General features: G+C 40.3%; 1 pseudogene; it reads left to right on the top strand.

The window, feature by feature from the left end:
• The first annotated feature begins 7,833 nt into the window (after nucleotides 1–7,833).
• Nucleotides 7,834–8,721, top strand: LOC105980804 (annotated as a pseudogene).
• The last annotated feature ends 3,098 nt before the right edge of the window (nucleotides 8,722–11,819 follow it).

The following is an 11,819-nucleotide window of genomic DNA, read 5'->3' as shown; positions in this document are numbered from 1 at the left end:
AGAAAGGTCTTTCTAGTGTTGGGAAAAGAATATATTTGATCAAAAATGTATGTACTATATACCCAAAATCTCATATATTATAACTTTCTGTTGTGAACAACAATCATCAATAAAGCATTTAATTTCTAAAAATTAAAGGAATATATTTGATTGCATTTGCATGTCCATTCACTTAGTATTCCAGTTCCTGAGGGGTTTATATATTAGTCTTACTGATATAGTGTTTGGTGAAGAGAAATGATGCATGACAGCCAGTTCTGTATCGTTTATGTATAAGCCACCTGGGAGAAATTCTTGGTCATAATTATCTCCTTTCTTTCCTTTTTTAAAAAATCATGAGTATTTTTTCCAACTTAAATACAGGATTGCAAACTACAGGATTTAAGTTTATCTTTGTAAAGCCTGCAAGACAGTGTTCCAGATGGCCAAGAAGGAATATGAAGTAGTCCTTGTAAATAAACGTATAATGTATTTCAGTGGGCTAGTTATGGTGTTTCACAAAGACACGTGTGGATATACGTGAACTGTTGATTCTGCAGATTTTGGGTCTATAGCACAAAGTTGGTGATCCTGTACTGTTTCTGGTCTCAGTTGCCCATCTTCCAGGGAGTGGGAAAGCTCATAAACTCTCGAGGAGTTAATAACAAACCATTGTCTTGGAATCCATGTTAGTTTCTGATAGTTGCTTATGAGTTTCCTACAATTTAGTGTTTTAAACACAGAATAGTGGACAACGGCAGTCATAATATTCAATGTGTATAAATATATACATATATACACGTGGGGGATGGGGAGAATAAAAGGGGGAACATTGATCAAGAGGTGCTGTGCTCATAAACTGACATGGTGAATTGACATTCCTTTGTACAACTCCTTGACAATCAAATAAACAGGTCACATATGTTAAGGAACAATAAAATTAAATGGATAAATAAAAGAGTAAATTTGTTCTCCTACAATTCTAGAGGCCATAAGTTTACATTTCAGTGGGCCTAAATTATGGTTTAGGCTGAACCTCATTCCTTCTGGAAGTTGCGGGACAGACTCTTCATTGCTATTGCAAGTTTCATGGGGAAGTCAGCTTGGCTTCAATTGTAGTTGTATCACTCCAATCTCTACTTTTTTTTTTTTTCACTGTTTCTGCCACTTGTCAAGGCCTAAGGGCTGTCTTTGAGCATTTTTGCATAAGGCTAGACATAGCTCCACTTTTGGCTTTTTGTTGGTTAATTGGGAAAAAAAAAAGTCTCTTGGACTTTTCCTGCCCAGGCTGGTTTTATTTATTTATTTATTTTGGGTCCAGTCATGGGGCCTGAACTCTGGGCCTGGGCGCTGTCCCTCAGCTCTTCAGCTCAAGGCTAGCGCTCTACCACTCGAGCCCCGTGCTACTTCCTGCTTTTTTTTCTTTTTGCTTATGTGGTACTGAGGAATCGAACCCAGGACCTCATGCATTCAAGGCAAGCGCTCTACCACTGAGCCACTTCCCCAGCCCCCAGGCTGGTTTTATTTTTTTTTATTGTAAAGATACTATACAGAGGGTTACAGATACATGAGTGAGGTAATGAGTACACTTCCTCTTGAACATTGTTAGCCCCTCCATTGTTTTCCCCCCTACCATCCCCTCCCTCCCTCCCTTCCCCGAAGTTCTTTTTTTTTTTTGATTGTGATTAAGTGCAATCTCTACTTTTGTGGTCAAAAAAGAAGACTTGAATAATTTTCTTTTCTATCCCTCATAAGGGTATGTTTGATTTCATCTAAATCCCATCCAAATATTTTTTGACAATTTGTTCATCCCAAGATCCTTAAACTACTCACACCTGCAAACTTTTTTCTTTTTCCCAGAAAGTAACATTTACAGGCAGCATGCATTAAGCTGTGGATATCTTTGGGAAGGTATTTTCAGCCTCCTACAAATCTTTAGAGACATGAGGACCTCTGAGATTAATTTAAAGATCATATACTCTGTGGAATTCCTAGAGTTGTCACCTGATGCAATAACATGGAAAGCTAACTATTATAATTAATTGTAATTAACTCTTGAATTAACTCTACAAATTACAAAATTGTAAAAAGTTCATGGGCCTCATTCAAGGATACATGTCCAAATGCTTAGAAGAAAAATATATGCTGAGCCCAAGGTGTTCTCAGTGTCAGTCATTATATGAAAGTGGTTATTTTATTCATTTCATATTTTTCAATAGATTATATCCTAAAGCATTGATTCATATTCACAGTCCTTTAGTATCTGTCATGTATAACAAATACTAGCTCTGTGATCAGCCACAGTGATCTCAATGATATTTTTCTGCTTGGAACTGAGTACCTTCTTGGGATTAACTGAAAGTAGAATATCCTCTATAGCCTTTGAACTTTATTGTTGTAACCAGGTAGATTCTGAGCTAGTGTGTCAGGCGTGGTTCCTGCACCCCATTCCTGCACAATGTAACCAGGTAGATTCTGAGCTAGTGTGTCAGGCATGGTTCCTGCACCCCATTCCTGCACAATGAAACCAGGTAGATTCTAAGCTAGTGTGTCAGGCGTGGTTCCTGCACCCCATCCCTGCACAATGAAACCAGGTGGATTCTGAGCTAGTGTGTCAGGCGTGGTTCCTGCATCCCATTCCTGCACAATGAAACCAGGTGGATTCTGAGCTAGTGTGTCAGGCGTGGTTCCTGCATCCCATTCCTGCACAATGAATGTGCTTCTAGTATCATGTGTATAGAGAGAGAATAACGTTGCAGAAAGGCATCTTCATGAAGGAGAAGAAAGTAGATTGAGAAATAATAGTTCCTGGGTGACTTTAGATAAATTGTGAAGTTTATTCATGTTTTCTCATTAAAATGCCTGAGAATGTTCAGATTGCATTTTGAACAATATAACTTTGTATTGACCTCATTGAGAAATTGATACTGAGAAACATTGAGAAACAAAGCGTAATAAGTTTAAGTTGACCACATACCACAAATACAAAGCCAAGAGTATAACCCGAGCCTCAGAAACACTACACTGAGGCTTTTTCTCCATTTTTATGATGAATAGTTTTGAGGATAAAATTCAAAGTACTTTCAACATGACTTCTGAAATAAGGAATGATTGCACCTCAAAGACTGCCCTACATGTTTAGCATAAGCTTCCTTACCATCAAAAAAATGTTTCAAGCAAATGGACCTCAAAAGCAGAAGCTTTTCTTTTGGGGGGGGTCCAGTTGTGGGGCCTGAACTCTGGGCCTGGGCGCTGTCCCTCAGCTCTTCAGCTCAAGGCTAGCGCTCTACCCCTTGAGCCACAACGCCACTTCAGGCTTTTTTCTTTTTGCTTATGTGGTGCTGAGGAAAGGAACCCAGGGCCTCATGTATGCAAGGCAAGCGCTCTACCACTGAGCCACCTTCCCAGCCCAAGCAGAAGCTTTTATATCTGATAAAGTAAGACTTCAGATAAAATCAATCAGAAAAGACAGCGAAAGGTACTTCATAAAGGGACCAATTCAGCATGAGGAAATTATAATTGTTGACACACATGAACCAAAGAGCAGCATACCCATGTCCATTTAAACACACTTCTAGACTTAGAAGCGTTGATGAACCAGTACAGTGATAGTGAGAAACTTAACCCTATTCTCACCAATTGATAGGTTGTCCAATCAATAAATTAATAAAGAAACCTCAGAACCACATGACACTGTAGACCAAATGGACTTAACAGATATCTAGAGAGTACTTCAACGGGCAGCTACACAATATGTATTCTTCTCAGATGGCCAAATAGATCACATTTTTAGGCAGAAGGCAAATCCTAGCAAGTGCAAGAAAATTTTAAATAACCCCTATAGTTTATCAGATCATAATAGAATTAAACAAGAACTCAACAGCAAAAGATACCACATAAAATATTCACATACATTGAGATAATGGCAGATTGTTGAAAGATGGATGGGTCACTGAAGAAATAAAGGGGGCACATGAAAAAAAGTTCTTGGTATCTAATGAAAATCAGAACAGCACCAGCAGTGCTAAGAGGACAATTTCTGAAGTTTAGTTTATGAATGCCTACATAAAATAAACAAAGAGCTCTCAAGTAAATATTTTACTGATGCACCACAAACTTCTGTGGAAACAGGATCAAAAATTTTTCAAAATTAGCAGACAGAAAAAAAATAAAAATTAGGACAGAAATTAATGAAAGAAAACCAAAAAAACATAAATAGATCAAAAAGTTGTTTCATTGAAAAAAGAAAAAAATTGGTAATGCTGTAGGTAATTTGGCCGTAAGAAGGGAGGAAAGACTCAATAAAATAGAGATGAAGAAAGGAGTATCACAACAAATGGCAATGAAATCTAAAGCATCCTGAGGGAATAGTTTGAAAACCTATATTCAAATAAAAGATACAGCACTAGAAAATTTGTGAAATAATGTTCTAGAATCCTGTTGTTTTATAGATGCGGAATCTGAGTCTAGGCATCTCAACTTTCTCAAGTCAATTATTGTGATCAAACATATGTCTTTGTATACTCCAATGTGTATAGTCTAACTAGCTGATGAATCGTTGGCCAAGAACTAAGAACTGATTTCTAACTTGCATTTGGAAACCTCTAATTTAATCTCTCTGTGTTACAGGTACCACACTGGGCCCAGAACATAATACCATCATTTGGACAGAAGGCTAAGTGCAAAACATTCTGGTAATGTCTGGCCTCCACAGTCTGTGGGGGTTCGCACGTGTGTGAGCATGTTTTGTGTTTCTAATGAGGTCCCTAAGCTCACCACACCTCTCAGGACAACTGCATCTCACACCATCCTCTTGCTTTTAAGACTGGAAGTGTAAGGAGGGAAGTTACATATTATGATCTTCTTCAAGGTCCTGAGTGTGTGTCCCATTAGAGGAATTGTGAGAGTTCGCCTTCACCCAACAAAATAATTCAACACTTGAAATACAGGTGTATGCATCAGGCAGCAGAGGAAGTTTCTTTTTGTTGAAACAGGGATCCCTGGCCTGAGCAAAGGGAGTGGTTTCTAAGACCTCAACCTCCCTGCAGATCCGGGTAAGTCTCCAGCTCAGCCTCCCTGCAGATCTGGGTAAGTTTCCAGTTCCCGCCCTGGCGGGTATCATTTCTAACATCCAGGCAAATATACTGGAAGCAGTTTTAACCCATAGGCAACATTTTGGCTTTTTACCAGGAGCATTGGCTTCACTATTCTCTCCAGTCAATTATGTCCTCTTGTCTCCCTTTGTGTCGGTCCAGCCTTGCCAGCGTCACTCAGTCCGAGAGAAGAGACCTGGCACTTGCATGACTCTGAAGCCTTTACCCCTCTAACGTCCTTCTAGCTTACTTATTACTGTTCTTTGTCTTCTTGTACCCCAGCTTCTACAGGCCTCAAGAGACCAAGATGACAATGTGAATCCCAAGAAGAATGCTCACTTTTCACTCAGAATATTAGTCATAGATTACCACTTCTTATCTATCTGGAAAGAATGTTTCCTGGCCACCAGGAGATCAAGAAATATTGAACTCAAGTGGTCTTCCTTCGTTTCCCCTGGTTCAGCAGCACTTACTAGCTGTGTTAGTTACTCACTTTGGGATGAAGGACCTTCAGTGCTTCAACTCCTCCTGTGCCTCTAAAAAAAGCACAATGCATCCAACCTTGCATATTTTCGTTATTCACATCAAGGAAAGGGAAAAGGATCCAGGACACAGAAGAGGCAAACAAGTCTGTCTCCTACCAAGCTGGTGGGATTCTTCTCCATCCCTCCATGTGAAACATATTTTTAAATGCATCACATTAACTTTTAATTGGCATTCAGTGGATATATTGGTTTAGTTGATCATAAGAGTCTTTTGAAGCTGATTTTCCTCATTCCCCCTTTGCAGATTGGAACCCTGAGGTTTTCATTAACTTGAATGTTGCAAATGAGTTAACATTTTGCCTCTCTTCACACCCAAACCTGTCCATGCTTGGGTGAATGGACTTTAAATTTTTCTCCTTAAATTCATTTGCCATTTTCTGTGATCAGACAGACACGAGAAGTACTGAGTTTGCAAAGTTGGTCAGGTTTCTTTCCAGTTGGATCACATCAAACTTTTAACACATAAATCTTCACTCTTAATTCTATGAGAGGTATGCCAAACTGTTTCCTTGAATACTGTCTGAACACAGTGACTCTGTGTGCCCCTTAAAGGAAAGGTACTGAGAGGGAATGATCTTTTAGTCATCTTTGCACTTTTAATAATCTATGGAATGGGCTTTTCAGAAGCCAGAAACAATTTTGCCTTTATTGCCATTATTCTTCAAGGCCTGATGAGCTTTGAGGTAAACTGAGGTAAAGAGGTTTGTGCTGGACCTCCAGTTGCTTCATGCATGAGCCCCACACCTTCCTGGGGCACGCAATCTAGATTTGCTCCTTCCTGGATGCATTTTGAAATCCAGACTATTTGATAACATCTAAACATGTTCACATTGCCTTGTGAACATTCAGTTTGCCGATGAACTTGAGGACCTCAGGTATCAAGATGCTAATCCATCACCTAAGTAAAACTGGAGTAAAGAGAGCTCTGACACTGTACCCCCTGGCTTTGAACACTATGTCTACTCTTAAGTTCTCTGTGTCTCAGTAATTTCATCAGTAAAACAGGGGTACAAATAATGCATACAGTTTCAACAGTTTTGAAGATTTAAATAATATCGATAAAGCACATGAAAGTCATATGCAATCAGTGAGGGGAAAAAGGCAACTGAGGGATACGGAGGGAAACAAAGGAAGGCAATCAGTATTGTTTCTGGTGGCTTTTTTTTATTTTTATTTATTTTTTGGGGGGGGTCCAGTCGTGGGGCCTGAACTCTGGGCCTGGGCCCTGTCCCTCAGCTCTTCAGCTCAAGGCTAGCGCTCTACCACTTGAGCCACAGGGCCACTTCTGGCTTTTTCCTTTTTGCTTATGTGGTGCTGAGGAATCGAACCCAGGGCCTCAGGCATGCAAGGCAAGCGCTCTACCACTGAGCCACCTTCCCAGCCCCGGTGGCTTTTTTTTTTAATGGAAAAACAGAGTTACTACCAGGCCCCAAAGCATGATGGGTATACCAAGTGCTGCAAAGTTAAGTTTTACCCCAGCCACACCATTGTTCATAGCACCCAGCAGTATCTCTTTCTCACAATAAGGACTGTGCAGTGGGGCTTGGCAGTCCCGTAGCTCACTGCTAGGGTGAGCGTATAGCTTTTGTGGTGGGGGAATGGATGTGATGTTCAGAAATTCTGAACTTTGAGCTGAGCACCTGGGTCAGAGGAAACTAACTTAACTTCTTTCTCCCATCCTTTTCTAGTTTGGCAAGAAGGTGTTGAGTGGGCACTTCTGCTCAGAAGTGTTCTCACCCTGCATGGTGGAAAGATTCCCTTCAGGGAGCGACTCCTTCCCTTACCCCCAATGGCCTGTCCCTTCTCATCCCAAGCCTACAAGAGTATCCCACAGATCTGATCATAGAGCATACAAAGCGTAAGTGGGAAGACTTGGGGAAATGAAACCATGGTTGGAATCTTTTGTTGACATTTTTTACCACGGAGAGCTGTTGGCAAATAGCTTCCTTTCTCCCCACAGAGCACAGTCTTGATTGTGCTGCCTGTTGATCAAGGAGAACTTGCATTTGTGATCTAAATTCTGGACCAGCTAGGATGAAGTCCAATTTGCATTAGGGAGATGGAGCAGAGTATCAGCATCAGAGCTAATGAAAATGGTGACTCTGTGTTTCCACGCTGGCCTTCTTCCTTGATGCAGGTTTGGCTTCATTTGGAAGAACGAGGCCCTTTTGAACTCAGTTCTTGTTTTTCATTTCTGTAGAAATCTCCAGAGAAGAATGGCTCCTGGGAATCATTCCACCGCAAGCATGTTCATCTTGCTGGGTTTAACGCAACAGCCAGAGCGACAGCTGCCCCTCCTCCTCCTCTTCCTGGCGATCTACGCAGTGAGGCTGGTTGGGAATTTGAGCATGGTTGTCCTGATCACCATTAGCACACCTCTCCACACTCGCATGTACTATATCCTGAGTCGTTTGTCCGTCATTGATCTCTGCTATTCCACTGTTATCACTCCCAAAATGCTGGTGAACTTCCTAGGGAAGAAGAATATGATCCCATATTCTGAGTGCATGGCCCAGCTCTTTTTCTTTGTGGTCTTTGTGGTGGCTGAGGGCTACCTCCTGACTGCCGTGGCCTATGATTGCTATGTAACCATCTGCAGCCCGCTGCTCTATAATGTGACCGTGTCCTGCTGGCTCTGCTCACTGCAGGTCCTGGTTGCCTTCGCCCTGGTATTCTGTCTACCGTGGCCCACACTGGTGCCATGATGAAACTGAACTTCTGTAAATCCCACGTCACCATGTGATGTTCTTCCCCTCCTCAGTCTCTCCTGCTCCAGCATACAGCTCAATGAGCTTCTGCTTTTCATCATTGCAGGAGTCAGCACCTTGGTGCCCACACTAGCTGTTATCATCTCTTATGCCGTCATCTTCTGTAGCAGCCTTCGCATCCAGTCCTCTGAGGGCCAGTCAAAGCATTTGGAACTTGCAGCTCCCATCTCATGGCAGTGAGAATCTTACTTTAAGCCTCCTAGTAACTCCCTGGAGTAGGAGAAGGTTTCCTCTGTCTTCTATACCACAGTGATTCCCATGCTAAACCCACTGATACACAGCCTGAGGAACAAGGGTGTCAGGAAGGCACTGAGGAGTGTCTCCGTGGGGAAATGAGATTTGCCTCTGGAGCTTTGTAGATCAGAGATATGAGTAGCTCCAATGGACACATGTTCCTCTCTGTTTATTTTCTTTGTTGTTGTATTATAGTACATTTTTGTGGTGCAGAGGGAATACTCCTATGCTCCAGGTAATCTCTCAACCGTGAGATACACACTGAACTCCAATAGCTTCATTTATGAAGGTTATTGTTAAATCCATAGTTGATTTGATTTTCTCAATGAAATGAAAACAGAGAGCTGGGTGAGGTGAGACATGCCTGTAATCCACTCACTCAGGAGGCCGAGATAGGAGGATCACAAGTTTGAGGGCAGTCTGAGCTACAGCAGGGACAGCCTGTCTGAACCTGATTCTCTACCCAAGCCAAAAGAAAAATAGAAAACAAAATCCTACAAAGCTGGTATTAGTGTTCAGATAGATGATAGATAGATACATAGATGGATGGTAGATAGATAGATAGATAGATTTTTTTTTAAATTGGCTAGTCCTGAGGCTTGAACTCTGGGTGTGGGTGCTGTCCTTGAGCTTTAATGCTCAAGGGTAGCACTTTACCACTTGAGCCATAGTTCCATTTCAGCTTTTAATTGGGGTTAAGAATCTAACAGACCTTTCTGCCCAGGCTAGCTCTGAACTGCAATCCTTAGATCTCAGCCTCCTGAGTAGCTAAGATTACAGATATGAGTCACTGGTGCCTGGCTGATGTTCTTATATTTTGACAGTAAAACTAGGTTTATTTTTTTCTTATTGTGGCAGAAAAACAATGAGAATTCAGATTTTTTCCCCATTCTCTTTCCTTTTTGAAAAGCCCATGTATGCCTATCAAGTACTTCCTGTGTGAGAAGAACTCAGAGAGAAGTCCAGTGATTTAGACATTTAAGGATGTGCAGCCTCACTCTAGAGACCTTAATTTGTATGAGACCAAGGCAAATGCAAAATAAAGAAAAACAGAAACTATGGCTACAGAACAGGTATGGGCCATTCTAGTAACTATATCATACTCAATATGCATCTACTATCCAACATGTTCAAAATCTCTTTATTTTTGTTTTTTGGGGCCCTCAGAAGACACTTAGGTCTTCCACAAAGACACAGGACAAATGAAGTATGCAGACAGCCCATCTTAGTCAATGTAGTTTGCATGAGAAACTCCTAAGAAACTTAAGAAAGAGGGGAGAAAGTTATTAGGTAACAATTTACTTTAACCTTATTAAAAGTTGTCTTTTAATAATAGATGATACCATAATTTATTTGCAGATAGTAGCCGACCTCAAGATGGCTAGGAAACCAATGGCAAAATTAATAGGCAATAGGAGGTAAATTAATAATGAGAAATCAATACAAAATTTATAACTAGTTACAGTATATGATGTATTTCCAACAGCAACAAGAAGATAAAATAAATGTAAAGGTATTTAACCAGGAAAAAATAGTGAGAAACTATGTGAAGGAAGCATTCAAGTTCTTCCCAAAAAATACCAAAATTAGACTGATTAAATGAAAATCTTTTTTCTTGGACACAGTGCCTTTACATTTAAAGATTTAAGTTCTCTGTAGTTTATTTCTGGGTTTAAAACTACTCTGATGAAAATACCCCCCCAAAAAAGGATCATTTTTTGTAGTTTTAGAGAATGCTTTGTCTTTAGGAGATGCCAATATACATTAGATAACTGAAATATAGCCCAAATCCAAGAGACTGCACTTGCGTAAGATCTGCAGTGCGATTACTTTTGACATGTGGATGTACCTTTGGAACCATGATCATAGTCAGGATCATAAATATTTTAACCTCTGTCCACTAGCAATAACTGATTTTGTCACAGTATATTGTTGGCAATTTCTATAATGTTATGTAATTAGAATCATACAGTATATGTTATTTTGGTGTACTTCACGCAAAATAATAGCTTAAATGCTTTTAAAATTATGAAATTATATGTGGGCATATGTGGGTACTTTGATCTTTATGTAATATCCCTTTAAGGTTAGGGAACATCAGTATTGTCTGATTACGTTGTAAATTATCAACAACGTAGACTCCAAGGAACTATATACGTAAAACATTATGGGTTAAATCTATTTAGTCTTTTCAGACTTTAGCTTGATTTTACGTATGCATGAGTGCTTTAGAGAAAATCAACAAAAGATGAAAGGAAACACTTGAATTATTATGAGGTAGATTATACCTTCCAGTGCCTCTGAAATAATGAAGTTTGGGAGATGTTACTTACCACTTCTGGTACTCAGTTTCTACATTTGAACAGAAATGTAGGTTTGAATACATGAGAATTTAGTTTAAGAAGATGTATAGTACATTCTTATTGGAAGGAACACATGGATCTTTTATAGAAAGAGGTTATAGTATGTGATCTTTCCCATGACCCCTTTCCTACTGGCACACGCCTGTGGTTGAGGTAGAATCTCTTGTACTTTTCTGCCCGGATTGGCTTAGAACCATGTTGCTCCCAATCTCCACCTCCTGAGTATTTAGGATTACAGGCATGAAACATTGGTTCCTGGCTTACAGAATCTTTCTCTCTGCTCTGTCCATACTCTCTCTCAACCACCCTTGGTCAAAGACCAACAGAAAGGACGTGTAGGTAAAATAGCATACAAGTGCCCTGGTTCATCTGTACGAAACCTACATTAGATCCATCCATCTACTCCTTCACAAGCCCTGTTTATGTTTCAGAAAACACAGGATTCCACTTGAAGCCATGTGGCTGAAACCCTCTCATAGTTTTCAGCAACAGGTAGACTCTCAAGGGCTTATTCAATGCAGAAATCTGAGGAGTGCTGTGTAATCATGCCAATAAAAAATCAACAAATATTGGAAGAAGAGACATGAGAGGTTATAGGAAGGTGACCCAAAGTCAGGAAAATGTTAAGAAATTTCAATACACTTTGCTAACTGAGAACAGATACGCCTTTCTGAATAGAATAATTAGTTACATGACCTTGGCAATTTGTGCTTAGTCTTCATGTTGTAGCTTCTTCATTTGCAGCAATACAGCAATAACGTCCTTGGCCTCCACTACACACAGAAAGTCCTTAGGAATGTGATATTGTTCATGTGTTTGTCACTGCGCCTCTCACCT

This window comes from Dipodomys ordii, unplaced genomic scaffold (genome assembly GCF_000151885.1).
Source record: "Dipodomys ordii isolate 6190 unplaced genomic scaffold, Dord_2.0 Scaffold10, whole genome shotgun sequence".
In the NCBI taxonomy this organism is placed as follows: domain Eukaryota; kingdom Metazoa; phylum Chordata; class Mammalia; order Rodentia; family Heteromyidae; genus Dipodomys; species Dipodomys ordii.
The sequence above is the reverse complement of the archived record's forward strand: the minus strand, read 5'-3'. Positions and strand labels throughout refer to the sequence as shown.